This window comes from Macrobrachium rosenbergii, chromosome 52, assembly GCF_040412425.1.
Source record: "Macrobrachium rosenbergii isolate ZJJX-2024 chromosome 52, ASM4041242v1, whole genome shotgun sequence".
NCBI lineage: Eukaryota > Metazoa > Arthropoda > Malacostraca > Decapoda > Palaemonidae > Macrobrachium > Macrobrachium rosenbergii.
The window spans coordinates 13,871,243-13,891,034 of NC_089792.1; the positions used below are offsets into that span (position 1 = coordinate 13,871,243).

Here is a 19,792-nt window from a genome sequence, read left to right on the forward strand (position 1 = left end):
CTGTTTTTTTTTTTTTATGGGCCGAAAACCTCGGTTCATAACAATATATATATATATATATATATATATATATAGTATATATATATATTTTGATATATATAATATCATATATATCGCAATATAAATAATATATCACAATATTTATATGATAAATGGACGGGCACTGCCGAGTCTCGATCCCACGATACAGACGCGCATCCAGCGAATCCAGTCGACGCTAACCACTGATAGCGTCCATTTATCACTTATAAATTCCCCTTCGGTGATAATTTCATCAGGGATATTCCTGATATGGATTTGATATTATATTTGTAGCTTCATGATCGTATATAAATCACGGTGTGAAAAATGTCATATATATATATATATATATATATATATATATATATATATATATATATATATAAATATATAATGTACATATATATATATATATTTATGTATATATACTATATACATATATATAAATACATTTATATTTACATTATATATATATATATATATATATATACATATGCGCGTGTGTACATATTTAATCTCGACTCCTTCATATGTCCTTGAACTTTCTCCCCACCTCATGAACTTGTGCCACCGAGTCAAAAGCGCCAGTTAAGTTCTCATTTGGCATCACATTTGCGTTCCTCTCTTTCAGCACTCGGCTAACGAGAATGGCATCGCCCAACGCCACGGATCTTTGCCATGGAATAAACTGTGCAAGGTGTTGATAATCAAGAGTCTCGGTCCTGCAGATTGGCTATTTTAGTGCTGTTAAAAGTGATGGTCTTTGGTCTGCTTTGCGTTTCGTAAGTGGAATAGCGAGATGGTGGAAAGTTTTTAAATCGGTTTTATTGAAATTTTATTGTAGTTGTGGTGAATATGTTTGAATATTGCATGTTTATTTTTTAAGAAGTTAATGCCATGAAAGATGTACGATAAAAATTTTACATGAAGCGCCAGACGAAAAGAGTGACCACTTACCGTTATTGAGCTTAGGTAGAAGGGAAAATAAAAAGAAAAAAAAAATGAGGTCAAACATGGAAGAAAAGAATTAATTAGCCTTTTAAAAGCGACTGACAAATACACCCCACCCCAACCCTTTCTTTTCCCCTTAAAAAAAGAAAAAGAAAGAAAAAACTCCACAAACATGACAAACGAAAAAGCTGACCTCGTGATTTTAATTATGGATGAAGGCTGCTGCTTCGCGGTTTATTACTGAGCCCCCTGAGATAAGGATTAAATATGTTCTGTTTCTCAGTTCAACGGAACGAAGACTGAAAGAAAGGACCGGAGGCAAGGGAGGATAATATGGCCAAAGGCAAGCACTGGGACCTGTGGGATCATTCAGCTCGGAAATTGACAGTAAAAGATTTGAAAGGTGTAACAGGAGGAAAACTCGCAGTGTCCATGAACCAGTTGTTCTGGAGCTAAAATATGTAGGGTATTTGTATACTTAATGGATGATGATGATGTTGATGATGGTGATGATGATTATGAAATGAATAATAAATTAAACATTATTTTAAAGTTCAGCTGAAGCTGAATTACTTAAAATCTTTGTAATACCCAAAAGACTTTAGCACTGGGAAGTTTAAAAACCACATAAACAATTTGTCATGTAAATGTAAATTACGGGATGTATTTTAAATCAGCCATGATCGAGTTTAATTATTGTTCTCTTATAAAGTATCTTTGTGTGTTTATTTTATGCGATGTGTTGTATCGTATGATAATTTTAGAGTGTTGTGTAACTTCTTCAATAGTTAATTAGCGAACAACCCTATTAACTCCTTTTTGTTATTTTTAGTTTCGTCGGAGTGTGAGTGACGGTCCAGGTGAATCAATCGCCTGCTGGAGTCAGTTCGGGCTGTATCGACATACCAGAAGGACTGGAAGAATACATATATTTTCGTCAAATCTACGTTTTGAGAAGATTTTCTATATATTCCATTGTAAAGAGCCACCTGCAGTATATATATATTGATCACGGCTTGTAGCCTCGCGGGACTGTCACTTGTTTTCCCCGTTGGAGGATGATGACGGGTTGGCGCTGATCCCAGCTGAGGAGAGGCTTTAGCTGTGACTTGATAATGGTCTTGGAACTGCTGCATCTGATTGTCGGAGCCCGTTAGAGGAGGCTAGTAGGGATAATTAAATGTAAACTTTGGTTTCCTTTTAAATTTGTCGTTCTCCACCTGATGCTGTACTCCTTGTTTTGCTACTGTTAGTCTCGAGAAACTTCTTTGTACATTTCCCAGAATGACCAAAAGAGGAAACCCCTGATTTTATGAACCCTTAGATATATACATATAACTATATTGTTTTGTAGGAAAGTTTAAAACTCATTTTGATATTGATTTACTGTATTTCGTGTTTAGCAAATATTTAGCAAAAGGTTTTCACTTTGCATTTGCCTACTTCCTTCCGATTCTGTTTAGAATTAGGTTAGTATTTGAATTTTGGGCCCGTTCCGTTTGAATAGTATTGGGTTTACTCTTATTGGTTTAGGGATCAGTTCATTAGATTTAGGTGAACCTTGTGGTTATAACACACTACCTATTCCCAAAGTGTGTTTGTATAAAGTATGTTTTTTCTAGTTGTATAAAGTATGTTTTTCTTTGTAATGTGACTTTACAAGGTTGATTTAATATTTAAGAAATTTTGAGTTTTGTAATAAATATTGTTATTTTTTCTGGTGTTTGTTTACCACATTCATATTCACTGATCACTCAAGATTCCTTATTAAAAACTTATTAAGAACCTGTAGAACGGCCTCCTCGGGTCGTAACACAATTAAAAAAGCAAGCAACTGCCACTCTAACCTACCGCGAATAGGTTCGAATCCCACTACTGAGGATAGGGTTCCATCATATGTTCCCCCTTTATAGTCAAGACTTGTAGTGAGAAGTATATACAAGTAGAGTGCAGAAATTCGAGAAAGCAAGAGGTGAAAAATTCCAGGAAGGGTTAGGAGACCACAGAAAACGTTTTGTTAGTTTAGGAAAGTGGGAAGATGGAACGAGAACTGTGAGTGGTGGGATGAGGTAATGAGCTTATTAAAGTAAAAAGGAGATTAACTGAGGGTGCAACTGCAAGACAGGTAGGAGTAACTGTCTCTGTGCCTGTTTCATATCTTTATGGATGGAGTGATGTGAGAAGTTAGGGAAAGGACTTTAGACGTAGATCAACTTTGTGGAATAACAAGATGGGTGGTATATAAAGGGGAGAAGTTTTGGTTTTCTGTCAAAAAAAACAATAAAACAATTGTCTGTTCGCACTTTTTCTGTCCGCCCTCAGATCTTAAAAACTACTGTGGCTAGAGGGCTGCAAATGGGATGTGATCATCCACCCTCCAATCATCAAACATACCAAATTGCAGCCCTCTAGCCTCAGTAGTTTTTATTTTATTTAAGGTTAAAGTTAGCCATAAATGTGCGTCTAGTAACGCTATGAGACAGGCCACAACAGGGCCGTGGCTGAAAGTTTCATGGGCCGCAGCTCGTACATCATTATACACTGTACAGAAAACACGATTGGGCCGAAGAAACTTCCGTGCATTTTCTACTTGTTTATATTTGCAGACTATACGGTGCTTATTTGGTGGTGAAAACAAACTGCAGAGGTTAGTAGGTTAGTGAAAGAATTTGAAAGTGTCTGCTGGAGAAGAATGTAGACCACCACCACCTTGCGTGAGAGTCAAGTTGTGATGGTCTATGATAAACGATTCTGCATCTTGAATACAATTACTTCACCGTGAGCATGAGGAAACTGAAGACAGGACGATGGAACCAGAACATACTGTCAACTGACACTGCTGCAAGACACTTGACTGGTTTAGCCGATGCAGAAATCATGGTCTCTGCACTATACCACTTTAAGAGTCATCTAAAAAGAATAATGGTCAAAGTAACCAACAAACTCACAGACTTTGGCCTCAGCTAGGATCGAAACATTTGTGAAAACCATACCCATGAAATGCGATTATTCATAAAAGGTGTCTGAGATTTTACACTTCTGAGTCTTGTTTAAAATGCCATGCATATCCATATCTAGTACATGGTCGGGATTCCTTTTCAGTTAGAGACAAACAAGAGACTAACAGAATTACGGAGCCAACTTGAAACTTAAACACAAGACAAATTCTGAACCTTGTGTTAAAGTCCAAAGACATGACAAAAGAAGCATATCCTCTGATCCAAAGGGATCAAGGGATTATACCAGGCACATTTAACTTATGATGCATTCATAAACTGAGTCATCACCACTGGGGCTGAGATAGAATCCAGATGCACATACATTATATAATATACACACTAAAGTATTTTCTAAAATCACTGAAAAAAATTCGTTACAGTCACGTGTGCAATTCCTCTGACGATAGACAGGAAGTACTGCTGCACAGTACACAGCTATGCAGGTGCAGTGCTGTCGAGATAAACAGACCTAGGGGGTAGGCTTATCAGACACTAGAACGGGGAACTTTGCCTTAGACTTACATCCAGACACAAGAATTCCTGACGGAATTATCAGGTTAAACAGGTATGATCATACAGGTCATGAAAAATTTCCCTAGGACACCGAATATTTAAATATAGCACCTTACATTTCTTTTATTTATGTATAGATCGATGTCGCCAGGAATAAAAAAAAACTATTCAATATTAAAATTCAAAGAAAAGAACATATCTAAGATAACCCTTTTAAAAATAAAATCAAAAGAACAGTTAATCTAAGACCATCCATTTAGCACAAACAGAAAACCATCTAACAACAAGAAATGATAAAGATTTCTAACTGAAATATTTTCTGAAAACAATATCCGCAAATAAACTTCCAATATGATATTCAAATGGACATAACTCACCTTTCCCTTTTTCAGAAATGCACAAAATTCCCAAGTCTTCCTGCAAGTGTGTTGTAGGTTCCATTATCTGAAAGTCAAAAACAGTTTATCATTAATTTTACTGAACAGGAAAACTATTCATTCACAAATCCTCTTCTGTTTGAGTCCGGGTTGTTTGGGCCGTAAGCACGTTTACCTGCAAAATGGGCGCCGTGTTTAGCAAGGTCTAGTGTTTAGTACCAGCCCCTTGGGGGTGTACGTAAAACATAAAATAGTGACGGTAAATACCATAAACATAAAGGTCAATACACAAACATAACATCTTACTTTGTTTTGGATGTTATGGCCGTAAGTTATTTAGACTTACGACCGAAACGACCAGGACCGTTCTGTTTTACCGTCGATTTCAAGACCCAGAGGTCAAAAGCAATTTCTTGATGAAAGTAGTAAACCGAAAACCTGTTTAATAGTAAGATATTTTATACAATTTCTTTTTTACCTATTTTCACTGGTAAGTAATTTTCCCTTAGGCAAACGACACAGCCATAGTCATCCTATAGCTGATTCACATACCTACATGGACGTCTCGTCAGTAATGCTTCAAACCTCAACACAATGGCTGTAACTAATATCATCCACCACTAACTGTTGCACTTCCTCGGCATTGAGACTCTTCCGATCCAGCAATATTTTGACCTCGTTGAATTAACATTTTGTGTCTCGCTCTTATTTTTAACTATTTATTTATAAAATTTATTCATTCATTTTTTTTTTCTTTTCTAATAACTCATCTCTTCTTTCTGTATTTCCCATTCCCTCCTGTTAATTCTTTCTGATGAACACCGTATTCTTTGGAAGCTTGAATTTCAAGCCAATAGACCCTGTGGGCTTGTACCATATGAATAGGTTCATCTTCGTTGATTTTGTGTATCGTACCTCCTTCATCCTAAGACTGAAACGTCTAATTTAGATACCCTGCTCATCAACCTAACCACCTGTATTCTTTCCTCGAGACCAAACTACCTAAAACCTTTCTTTACCATCTTTTTAGCTATGCTTACCAATTCACGAAATTGTGGTATCTTATATCTCTCAACGTCTGAACCATCCCTAAAAAAATGGAACTGCAAAATTTACAAGCAGACCTGGCTCAGCAGTCCCTTTGAAGACAGTTTTGCTTCTAGAGGCCCTCTTATTTTCTTTCGAACTTTTGCTGAACTCTCTTTATCCGCTTTACTTCACTCATTCTGCTATCATCTTCTCTCTTTCTTTACGATCACCCATTTCATTTAACCACAAATATCAATGCAAACCATACCTATTTCCTACGAGTTCGGGTCGTTTCGGCCGTAAGTCATTTAGGCCGTAAGCACGTTTACGTGCAAAATGGGCGCTGTGTTCAATACCAGCCCTTTGAGGATGTGCGTAAAACACAAAATAATGACGGTAAATACCAAGATCTTTAGACTTTGCTAAATACCAGAAACATAACGTCTTCCGTTGTTTTGATGTTACGGCCTAAATGACTTATGGCCGAGACGACCAGGACCGTTTCCCACACCCAGGACATACTTAAATTAATCGTTCCATCTTCCTGCCTTCAATTCACCCTCTTATTTTCACTCTTGGTCTCTTTAATGTTCTACTTCGATAATGTCTGCATCTTATCTGCCCTGCCAACGAGCAATACTGCAATCCCAACAAATATCAACTGCTGCACACTCCATTGCCGATACATTTTCTTATAACAGAAAATTGTACAGACACTTCTTTACGTTCTCCAACTTCTCACATCACTCTGCCAATAAAACTCCCCTTGTCTCAGATCCAGATTTACAAACAACCAACTGCTCTTCACCCTGTGTAATCGTACGTTTAAGTTTTGCTTTTGCCATAAATGCTTCTAATCCACCTGCACATTACATGCCACACCATAAGTTCCTAATACACCTCAAATCATATCTCAGTAAGTTTTATCAATGATATCTGTCTCTAGGTTCATGAATATCGTATACAGCTTTTTCACTTTACTCCCTAAGTAATGACAAGTGTTTCATTACAAACACCCGACCCCCATCTTCTTCCTCTTATACAAAGAAACATATTCCTACCACCAGTCCCTTTAGAGCTTTTACCTGCCCAGAACAACTTAACACACCCAGGTCCGTGTGTGCCTAACACCAGCTCCACAATGTACCACGTCTCTTGAAATTCAGTTAAAGCCTAGCGTCTCGGAAGTTTTTGTCCTGTTCTCCGGACTTCCCCTCTCGGTTAATTTCAAAACCATTTTCATAATCGGTAGTTCCCTCATGTCTCATTTAGATCTGTCACTCAAGTGTTCTACACGTTTCATAACTCATCCAAATGGTCACTCCATGGACAAAAGATTGCAATCTAGTCAGTCGGCAACACCTTCCCATTTGCTTCTTTTATTACGTGACCCCTTTGCTAATTACTCATTCATTGCGCATTTCCTTCACCCCTGCCTAACCTCTTGTTCTTGCTGTCGTACTTAGTCAAAATCCACCATTAAATGCTCATCGCCTCCCGACTCTTTCCCACATACAGTTTCTACTTATCAACTTACAAGTCATCCTCCTTTCCAACTCTACAAGATAGTCTTTTCTATCCAGACTTTACACTTCAGATAATCATATTTACTTTAGCTGACCCTTTCATTTCACTGTCCCACTAGGATATTTTATTGCTACTTCTTCACAGGTACCAACGACCTAACCTCCTTTCCACCGGATCAGTGAACCCATTCTTGTGCACTTCTTAGTCCCTTCTTATTAGGAATAAATTGGAACTGGAATATAAAATTTAGGTCAAATTCCAAGAGCTAGGACCTGTGTGGTCATTCAACGCTGAAAGGAAAATTTGGAGTAGAGAGGTTTTAAAGGCGTAACAGGAGGAAAACCTCGCAGTTGCACTATGAAACAATTTTAGGAAAGGGTGAATAGCAAGACAAAAGAAAGATATGAACGGAGGTACAGTAAAAGGAATGAAAGGGGTTGCAGCTAGGGGCCGAAGGGACGCTGCAAAAATCCAGAAATAATCCCTACAGTGCACAGCATGAGGTGCACTGACGGCACTAACACCCTACGTGGCAGTCCAGTTATAACTATCTTATAGCTGGTAACTTTAAGCCCAACAACTAGAAAACCTTATGTAACGATGACGCTGCTTGTTTACGCCGACAGTCGAATGACCCATTGTTCTGGACACAGCCGACGACAGAATGTGGCATTAAACCCCTAAGGTCCTCAAGCTCCCTCTCAAATATTAACTATCTTCTCACCAATTTTAAATACAAGCGACTAAAACTGTAGCTCTCTCTCTCTCCAGTTACAACTTATCTCCCTGTTCGCACGTTATGAACTTGAACTGGAGCTCAATCTCATTACATTAAGATTCGAGCAAAGTATCCTTTCGTACTACATAAAAGCAACCAGCTCACCCCTGTCGACTTTGAATTCATCCTCAGCGTTCCAGTTAATCTTAATGGCGTGCCAAATTTTCTTTTGAGTATTTTCCCTATACATTGACACTGCTTACCACCTTTGCCTCCACAAAATTGTTAGCGTAATTAAATACAGTACCAAGAGCACCAAAGATTACAGCTTGACAGAACTAAAGTTTAAGCAATTTGCCTTACCAGAATCTCAAGACATTCACATCACTTCGTTATGGACAAGCTATTAGAATTGGACCCCAGAATTTAGGACAAAGGCTAAGCGATGGGATAAAGTCACTCAGTTCCAATGAAAATTGATTGGAGAGGGTGGAAGTTAAAATGGGTGTAAGAAAATATGGAATGAGGAACAGTTAATTTAGTCAAGGTGGAAAGTAAAATGGGTGGAAATTAATACGAATGGAGGTACAGTAAAAGTGAAAGGGGTTGCATCTAGGGTCAGAAGGGATGCTGCACCACTAAGTAATGCCTGCAGTGCACCGTGCAAGTTCATTGGCGGCACTACCACCTTAAGGGGTATGGGCTAACTATGAACAACAGTTTGCTTTAGGTTGCTGGGTGAATGACTTTAGTTTAATTAGAATATAGTAATTACCTTTATTGCCATAGTTCAACTAAATTTAAGAGCAACCAGTTTCCAATATTCTTTCAATCTTTTAACCAAAATGTTGAAATTTCATAGCAATTTTTGGCTGAATATTCGATTTTACACCCTCTTATGTTACTTGGCCACTGGATTATTAGTACCAAACTTTCTTACTGGCATAATACTGTTTACTTGCTGCGGAACAAGTATCAATACAATCTTGGTGGTCAGATTAGTTATTCCCCCAGAGCTTAGAGCATACTGCAATCAGCAGTTGTAGTAAAACTTAGTAACTCCCATCAGGTACTAGAAGAGTACCTCTAAGTCTAGATTCATTATAGAACCTTTCAAGTCTTACAAAAAGGAGTATTAGCAGCCATTGTATGCCTCCCCAAATGCAAAGCCACTAACTTCAAGTTGAAGCTTTAATAGTACTTAACCTTTCATTCCATCACGTGACCTTACAAACAAAGCATTAATGTATACAACTTAATTTATTCTCAAACACTAGGCCATAAAAAAAACATTCTGGATAAAGAAAATTTACCATTATTTTAAAATCGTAGTTCGTTATTAATCTCAATCAGAGCAGTTGAGAACCAAATGGAAATCCACTTCAGCAATTAAAAGCCCTGTACCATCACAGCAGCATACGCTCTCGGAAGCAGAATTGAGTACTGCCATTTATTTCTTCCATTCCAAGAAACGCAAACCTCCGAGGAGAATATTTGTCTCGTTTTAGCAACCAGGTCACACCGGCCTGACATCAAATCACCTGGAATAGTGGAAGGAGGTGAGGAACGTTTCAGAGCAAACTTACATTCAAAACCACCAAAATTTCCCAAGTAAGGGCAAAATTGTTACTTCAAGAATACAGAGGAAATTAAGGTAAAGAAACTAGACAGAAAAATTACCTTTCAGAAATTCAGGACGACATTGACAGTTTCCATTCCATTGTTTCAATTCGCAGAACATTATCTCCGACTTTAGGGTCGACGTTCAAAATCAGAGACCAAAGACCTAGGGATTAGGGTGAAATAGAGCTGGAAAATTGCAGCCTAGGACTATTAATGTGAAGTGGGCTACGAACTGAAATTAGCTCTTAGGTAATTACGATTAAGTATCAAATATCAAGCAGTAAGACTTGTCTCAAACGAAAATGAACTTATACATTTACACCTAAATAAAGTTGAGACTAAAAATTTTTTTTAAGTAAATTTTCTTGAAACTAATTTTCCTGGAACTACCTTACTCTAAGATTTAGTCTGTTAAACTGACTCCAAAATTAACGAAAACTAACTTTACAAAAATATAAAATTATTTTAACTTTTTCACTGATAAAAAGCCTATCAAACTTAATATGAACATTCACCAAATAGCGGTAGATTTTTACCCTAAAGAATTTCCTCCCAGGAACTCATTATGGCAGGACTTCCGTCCTACCATAATAAGTTAAAGGGAGTACCTCCACCCCTTGAGAGGCACCGCCCCTGAAGGGGTGGAGGTTAAAAAAAATTGTGAAGTAGTTGGTATTTGCAGACTTAACACTCACCGTTTACTTCTAGCTTCTTTATTTACCTATCCTCTTGCGTGCTGAAGCGGGGTAAATTCGTTCCCAGTCAATTCTATTGCCCAAACAGATGAACAAATTCGGTGGTTTGAATACCCATTACTGATATGTACGAACACCCGAGTACGCACAAAGACCAGACGCACCTGAAATTAAGAAAATTAATTAAATCAAAGAAAGCCCATTATATACCAAGGTCTAAAGTTTAAAACGGTACTGAAGCATGAAAGCAGATTCTCCATCTACTGCAGAGCTAACAACGGATTAGTATCAAAATCCTCAGGTAAAACCCTTCTCACGCGAAAAGTTTACCAAAACCAGAACTCACAAATATATATGCAAAGAATATAAACACTTGTAATTAAGAGTGAAAAACAAAAATCCTACCAATGCAAACACAGTAAACCAACGTTGAAATCCGAACTTTTCACAAACATAATCAGAACACTGTACGCTGTTCGCCGATCAGCGTAAGAATGATTCGGCGCAACCAAACGACCTCTGACTACGGTGAACGTCGCTTACCAAGGACACTCAGCTCCAGGAACAGCTACTAAGAACAGCTGCTTTGTTCTCCGTGGCGAGAATTAGACCAAACACCTTTATAAATTGCTCCTCGACTTGAGTATTTTCCTTAATACCGATTTTATTTTGTCGAAGTTCTATTGCTGCTCCATGAAACATGAAGAGTCTAAACCATTTTACGGTGAAACGGTATATTTTTTTTTCATGTTACATTCGTATTTTGTAAGAATTCATCCCATATAAGGGAAACGTCTTAATTTTCAAATAATATGCGCATGTGTAACGTCAAACTGACGACCACTGTCTATCCTACACCCCAAGGATCCCCTTCAGTGATCCTCTATAGGTCTAAATCCAGTCGCCTCTTCCGTGTATTAAATGCTTTCCTTCTTTTCATTCCCAAACACAGATGAACCACCATCCTTTAGATACGCTTTCGAGGTTTAATAACCAATATACAGTACATTTTTCCATATAAACTTCGTTAATTATCCTGAGTCTATATTGCCTCACTGCAAGCTTTTCCAAGTTAAAAAATTACCATATAGATATTTATCAACAGAGTAAAATTATTTAAAACCCTTGATAAATATATAGAAATTTTCTATATATTTATCAGGTGGTTTTAATTGAGTTTATTCTTGCGGCTGGTAAATATTCGTATGGAAATTTTGTAAATATATAGAAATTTTCTATATATTTATCAGGTAGTTTTAATTGATTTTATTCTTGCGGCTGATAAATATTTGTATGAAAATTTTTTAAATTGGAAAAGCTTGCAGTGAGGCAATATAGACTCAGGATGATTAACGAAGTTTATATGGAAAAATGTATATCGGTTATTAAACCTCGAAAGCGTATCTAAAGGATGGTGGTTCATCTGTGTTTGGGAGTGAAAAGAAGGAGGACATTTAATACAGGAGCTATAATTCCAATAAACCTAATTCCACTGAAGCTACAGGTCACTTTCTAACTCGGCCTACATTTCAGACGTCCCATACATACACTGTGGAATAAAGGACATGTACTTCAAAGGGCCGAGCTGTAGTGACTATTCATGATACTGACGATAATATTCTGGCCGTTCTGGTTAGATATATATATATATATATATATATATATATATATATATATATATATATATATATATATATATAATGTATGCGTATGTCTGAATGTATCAGAATTGATATCTCTCTTGATGGCCGAATGGTCCAGTCAACAGTTTATCACTGTACCTTAACTAAAGGCCTAGGTTCGAATCCTGGCCTTGACGGATGCGCCTTGCAATTATAACGGCCTTTAGGTGTACGTTATTTACAAGGAACTGCATATCAAATTCGACTTTAAGAGATAATTGATGTACATTAGTGACAAATCTTCATTACGCAAACATACATACACACGTACACGCGCGCACGCGCACACACACACACACACACACACACACACACATATATATATATATATATATATATATATATATATATATATATATATATATATATATTAGGTAAGCTTAAATTATTTTCTTTATTTGCATTATGTAAATTTAGATCAGCCTTGTTTTTTCTAGGGTTAATAACTACTTTTTAAGAAAGTTATTTCTAGTACTTAACGTAAAGTGCTTAATTTAATATTATTCAGTGTGGTTAGGCGCCTCATTCCCGTTTTTTTATATATTATCGAAGTATCGTTTTAACGAGTGTTTTTATTTTTTGCGAGTGTTGATGAACGCCTCCTTAGTGATGTCTGGACGTCGGAGCTCGACCCGAGTTAGTTCGGGCTATAGCACTCCCCTGAATACTGTCCCTTGAGCAGCTGATTGATTTTTGGAATTTGCGTAACGATTGTTTGGCAGCATTTTGGACCACGTCTACGGATCTTCTCTTGGACTGTTGTTCGCAGGTCCTCTTGTCACCTGCGACTCGAGTGTTTCCTGCCTCGACCTGCAACTTGGGTCCTTCATATGAGACTCGCAGGTGCTCCTGTCACCTGCGACTTGAGCGTTCCCTGCTTTTCCCTGTTGAGGAGGATTCCCAGGGAATTGGTGCCGTCGCTTTCTCCCGGCACTGATGGGGATTTGCCTGCTGTTTTCTGCGTCTCTGATCAGCTGTTTTCTGCTGTCAATCTGGGAGCTTGCTAGCTCGTGAAACGATCTGTAGGGAGGCTGACACCAGGTAAGACTAAGTATCCTTGATTTTCGTATAGGATCACCTTCCCTTTTGTGTGGATGCTCTGGTGTTCATGGCCTGCCCTGATAGCTGAGTTGGCGATTTGATCACGGCCCTGGAATTGTTTCTCCTCCGCTGCCTCCACTGATGTGAGAAAAACTATATAGCAGTTGGATTATTTAAGTATATATATATATGTATATTTTGTCATGTTTTTGCTGTAACTCTATAACGTCACCCGACGGGTCATAAATATTGTAGATAAGGTATCATTTATTTAGCTTTGTGGCAATAGGCAGAGATTATAATTGTTTTCTTGTTTTGTTTTCTCTGCCTTCCTTCTTCCTTTGATTTAGTGTTAGGATAGTTTTTTGGTCCTGCCAGCAAAAGTGTTGGATCCAAACAAGTTATTTATTAATAACCGTCATTTCCTCCTCATTATTTCTTTCTTTGATAGGGTTTAACTTTATTAGTTTTAGGGAATCCAGTGGGATTCTAAGGACCGGTATTTGTCCTTCCTGGTTGTTACCGAGGTTTTGAAGTGTTTATTATATCCCACAAGGTTGATTTAAATTTTGTATTTATTTAAGTATTAAATATTGTGGAGTTTTCTTGAGTGTTTCTTTCCGCTGACCTTTAGCACAGAGTTACATTTATTACTGACAATTCTATTATTAATTAAGAACTTGCATAACAACCCTGAGGGTTGTATATATACACATAAGTGTGTATATATGTTAAGTGTGTGTATATATATATATACATAAGTGTGTATATATATATATGTATGTGTGTGTGTATATACATAAGTGTATAAGTGTGTGTGTATATACATAAGTGTATAAGTGTGTGTGTATATACATATAAGTGTATGTGTGTATATACATAAGTGTATAAGTGTGTGTGTATATACATATAAGTGTATAAGTGTGTGTATATACATATAAGTGTATAAGTGTGTGTATATATACATATAAGTGTATAAGTGTGTGTGTATATACATATAAGTGTATGTGTGTGTATATACATATAAGTGTATGTGTGTGTATGTATATACATATAAGTGTATAAGTGTGTGGATATATTACATATAAGTGTATGTGTGTGGATATATATACATATAAGTGTATAAGTGTGTGGATATATATACATATAAGTGTATAAGTGTGTGGATATATATACATAAGTGTGTGGATATATATACATAATGAAGTTTTGTTTCTAATATACATTAATTTGTCATAATCACAAATTTTAAACCACAGTCATCACTTAATATCGTAAATGTATGTATGTAAAATGAATTTTTTTCTCTATTGTACGCACAGATTTGTTGTACTCGCAGATATTAAGCCAAACACATCACATGATATCGAATTCGACTATACAGCTCTTGAGAATAATTTACACCTAAGGACCATTGTGCTTGAAAAGGGCAGCTGCCAAGGCCAGGATTCGAACCCTGGCCTCTAGTTAAGATATAAAAATCTCTGACACGTTTGCTGGAAATGGATAATCTTAAATAAAAACGCAAAATTAAAATCCTACAAATCTAATAAAGAAAACAGATACTTGATCTCATTTCTAACGAGAATACAAAATATAAAATTAGGCTTCAAAAACGTCACAGTCACATTTTCTGGATTACGATTACGTATTGCAAAACTTGAAACATCGGAGCGCACACAGCAAAAAAAAAAAAAAAAAAAAAAAATGGCTTCATGTCGAGAAGTAATGTATCAATGTGTCAATCATTTCCCTTCAGTTTGTGCACAAGACAGGCAGCAGCAGAGATACAGATAGATGACCGTTTATTATTCACCCTGAGAATTTAACTGTACGCTACATTTTATTTATTTCCATGAGCTAAAAGTATATCTGTCAAAGAGATATTAATGCCATTGTTTCTGCCAGTTTCCTTTACCACTTTCGCAGCGTTCATAAGTCTTGATATTAGCACCATCCCTAAAGTTCTAATTACTTTGGTCTTCCTTCATACAACTATGGAACTTCTATATTATCGTTATTCGATAAGTTTGTCAGGTGCTTACGCCTTACAGACATCCATTTCCTTTTGGTTGCCAGTAAGTCTTCCTGGTCTATGCAAGAGAGGCATATTGTGCCCTCAAGGGCAAATCCGTCGAGCAATCTTCCCTGACGACGGTTCTTCAAATGGCCACGAACATTTTTCCCATTACAATTGTGTGGTTGTTATGGACGTGCAGGACGTTTAACGTCCCACATCTGCCTTCACTACTACACCTGCTGCGTTCACTAAATTCATATAGAACTCAACTTACCGTGCGGTGATGAGGTTTCTTTCGTTATATTATGCTGTTTTTCAGTCAGTGGAGTAACTAATGACCGAAATCTTAAGTAGATTTCGTTTTTCATTAGATGATTATGAACATGCTTAAGGGCAAATGTCAATCCCTTTAACAAATTCACGAGTGAACAGTAGCCTATTGAACTAATTTTTTCAACTCCTTCAGTGGGCATTTTTTATTTTGGGTGTTTATGATTTTTTATTGCTATCAACATGCCGATTATTGCCAGAACAACGTCCGTTGATGCCATGGCTGCAACAGAGATCTGAGTAAAAAATAAGTGTATTGTTAGTGGTGACTGTATGCCTGCGCAGGTATGCTTGTGCAAGCAGACCTGCGCAGGTATGCCTAAAATTCTGAGCGTCACTGAGTGACTCTTTCATTTACTGTGAATTATTACATCATAACTTTGCGTAAACTTAAAGGTATGCTTTTGACAGAATAACTGCAGAAAAAATATTTACTCTCATCAGGTTTTATGGAATTAAAAATCTACTTTTCACAGAACGAATTGTTTGTTGAAGTCTTTAGAGTATGCCTCGAAAACGTTTGCTTTCCAAAGCTCCGCATTTCCGTGTGCGCGGTCCGAAACGTTAGAGGTGTTTGTTGTTTGTGAAAACCATGTGATAGAGAACTGACTTTAGTGTGAATTGTAGTGTGAACTTTGTCACTGTAAATCGATTAGGAGGCCAAGCAGTTTGAAAGGTGAGCATTTTTGGAAGCCGAGTAAGTATAGTGGCGAATACTTAAGCTAGGCCTAAGTCAAAATGCACAAGCGTGGTTTAGCCTAACTGTTTCCAATGGCAGGCTTCTGTGTGGCACGAAAAAGGGAAAAACCTGTAAACATTGCTATTAGTAACTCTGAATTAGTGGCTTTATATCCGTCAGAAACGAGTGGAAGTGTTGAAAGATTTAACAAAGACTAATATGATTGGAGAACTTGGTGAGCATTCATCCAAGGTTAGGCCCAAAGGGAATTTTGTTATCCAAGTTTAGTTGGGTAATTCTGACATTTTTTTCTTCGTCTCGCCGGTAACTGAAATACACAGTAGAATTTTACTTGTCACCAAATACCGAGTCAACACAGAAACGTAGTTGTTGAAATAGACAGGTTTTAGATTTAGCCAGACATGTTTTGGCACAGGCTCTTGCTCTGGAGCACCCTGTAAAGGTTTTGTACTAGTCCTAGTGTTTCCTTGTGATTTTGAGGAATTGCACAAGATATCGCTTATTAGAGATTCTTTTTGGACGCACAGTATAAAAAAAAGATGTCAATATATTCAATGTAGTACAGGTGAGATAGCGAGAAATTTACCGAAACTGTATGAAAAATTTACCGTCTTTTATGCTTTCGCGCTAAAACCCGAGGAGCTGGTACTAAACGTGGCGTCCCGCGGAGCTTTCATTATCCTAACGTAAAAACAAACAAAAGACGGTAAATTTCCCATATCATTTCGGTAATTTTCTCAAATTATCTCACCTGTACTGCATTATATACACCCTTATCTATATTATATAGTTCACTCAATTTCATTAAGTAACGATATCTCTGTGTGGGACTCTTATTTAGAATTGCCGGGACTTACAGTAGGCTTTGTTTTTTTCGTGTGCTTTTGAGGAATTTGATATTTGTCTCTATAGGAAATGCGTAGTTAACCCATACTTTTACATATCTGTAGCCAATAATAATGGGAACTCCAGTGGGAACCTGGGATTTTTGGGTTTGTGAACTAGTGTGAGTGAAATTCAAGGTTGCATCCTAACCTAACTGAGGGCATCAGGTCCTCACCAGGCTGAGGAGGCCTTGATCCACTAGGAAACCTTGCGTCCAACGTGACTTAAAATGCTAGGCTTAAAAGCAGAATAGAGTAGGCATGTTGGGCATTAAAATATGAATTTCCTATGTTATATTGTGTACTTTGAATGTTTCCAACTCATTTCATTAGCAAATAAGTAGTTATGCGTTATAGTGGGCCCCATGCTTATATCCTATGATTTGGGGACCACAGTGGGAAAAACACAAAACGAGTAAAATATTGGAATCGATTTAACCAAACCTAACCAAGGGGACTGAGTCCTTAACTAAGTGGGAGGGGTGGCTTTGCCTCCCTTTGAACCTCTACCTAACCTAATCTAAGACACTACAATTGACTACTAATAAAGTTACTACCTAACCAACCATGCCTTACCTAACTAGGGCACTAGGTCCTTACTCTACTACATGATATTGCGTTGGAAACATTCTATAAACTGACTGTAATCTGAATCAGAACTACAAGTATGATTGACATCTTCAGACTGGTCAGGATCTTCTTGGACGTTGAAGGCCAGAGGGTGTCAGACTGTGGAGGGTTAACAAGTGGCTCAAGAACAAAATTAACTTACATGGTAGAAGGTGACATTGTTCCCTATAATTTAAGGAAGAATTGCACTTGGGACACTGCAAAGAGTTGGGTGAAACATGCTCCCAAAGGGAAATAAGCATCTGTGCTGAGGAGGACAAAATTTGGCATGGAATTTATTAATATAATCATAATAATCCACAGAGCAAGAAGAAAACAGCTGAAAAAGGGTGTCATGGCAGTAAGTTGAAGCTGGATTGTTGAAGGAATGATCTAAATCCTACATAACTCTGAAGTTTACAACAAAACGATTGTTTCAGCATTTTAACGCGACCCCACTGTTCTGAAAGAAGACGTTCCTGATAAATAATCTATGGTTACCAACAATGTACTTGCACAAACCAAATCCAATCAGAGCTGCTGTCTTGTGACAGTGTTAACAAATGAAGAACCAGAACAAATTTCTGTAACAGTGCATTTGCGAAAGGTATGCTTGTCAGTTTTGTACTAACCATGTTAAGGTAACTTAAGATCACAACATAAGAACTACAATCTTGAGTACTTGTAATACTGGCCTAAAATACAGGGAATCACCCAAACTTAACCATCCTAAATAAAAAATAACATGATATAGAGAACCAAAACTCTCTGGAATCCTCAACCTAACCCAGAATGTAGTAAGTGATAATAGGAAAATTCAGGGATGCATCCTAACCTAACCTTCCTAACCTAGTCTGTCTCAGAGTTTCATATATGGCATAGGTATGCACATAGATACATCCTTGTTTTAACATCTTAAAACCATTACCACTGTCAGTATTTGCCATAGTTCCAGATGGAATGTGAAATTCTGCAACAGATATATATACCACATAGCAGGCACAGAACATTTTGACAAAACGTACATGATGTCTTAAAATATTTGCTTATCAGGATTAATAGAGCCAAGACTTTGTTGGATAAGCTCAAATAAACTCTGCGGGTGTAAAATGGCAACTCTGTACCCTTACTTCCTTTACCTTGTCAATACCGCTTAAGCATAAATATTCAGCAAGCTTTTAAACAACCACCATCACACTGGAAACTGAAAACGATGCAAAAGGCAATCAGCTAGCTTATTTTCACATATTTGTAACAAAAATACTGTGTAAATAAACTGAAAAAAATGCCATCCTTTTTTTCTCGTTCCACAACATTCAGTACAGCAAGTCCACAACATTCAGTACAGTAAGTCACATTACTGGGTAAACAGGTACCACTTCCTTTACATTTTGCCCTAACTTATTAAACCTTACAATACAATCTTCAAAAAACATTGTACACAAAAAAGGCGAACATTTTTTTTTTCTCATTCATAACACACACTACAGTAGGTTACACAGCCAGATAAAAACTAGTATAATTTTCTTTTAATTTTGCTCAAACCCATTAAACATTACAGTACAGTCTTTAAAACACTGTATAAAAAAAAACAAACCCATTTTTTTATTTTGCCCAGCCTTCTTACAGCCAAGTTTTTAAAACAAATTGTACACGCACAAAAAAAGCTACCTTTTTTTATTTTGCCCAAACCCTTTACAGCTCAATCTTTAAATTACATTGTAGACAAAAACAGCAAACCTACAAATGAAAATACTTTTATGTGTGTGTACTACCCTTGGTGCTTATGAGGGCTGGAAAAGCTTGTGAGATGGTTTACAAGTCGTCCTCCAGCTTTCCTTACCGCAAGCTTGACTGTGCCCTTCAGACCCACATCATCTTGGGCCCCCTGCAACCCTCAGGAGACGTTGAGTGGTGAAGTTACCAGAAGAGGCATATGGGTGACTAGAGGGTCATGCTCATCAAACTGGTGCAGCGTCACATCAGATTCTCGGTTGGATGAGCTCCACATATGAACAAAGAGTGCAAATGTGTTCCCCTGCGTTTCCAAGGTCAATGACTGAGTTACTGAAG

At 37.2% G+C, this 19,792-nt stretch overlaps 1 long non-coding RNA gene across 1 annotated transcript; it reads right to left on the reverse strand.

Annotated features, from left to right (window-relative positions):
* Positions 1–9,376: 9,376 nt before the first annotated feature.
* On the reverse strand, positions 9,377–10,634 carry LOC136833894 (uncharacterized). The gene is made up of 3 exons (XR_010851616.1): positions 10,454–10,634; positions 9,816–9,921; positions 9,377–9,676 (listed from the first exon to the last, which is right to left on the reverse strand). It is a non-coding gene; the product is annotated as an uncharacterized lncRNA (long non-coding RNA).
* Positions 10,635–19,792: the final 9,158 nt, after the last annotated feature.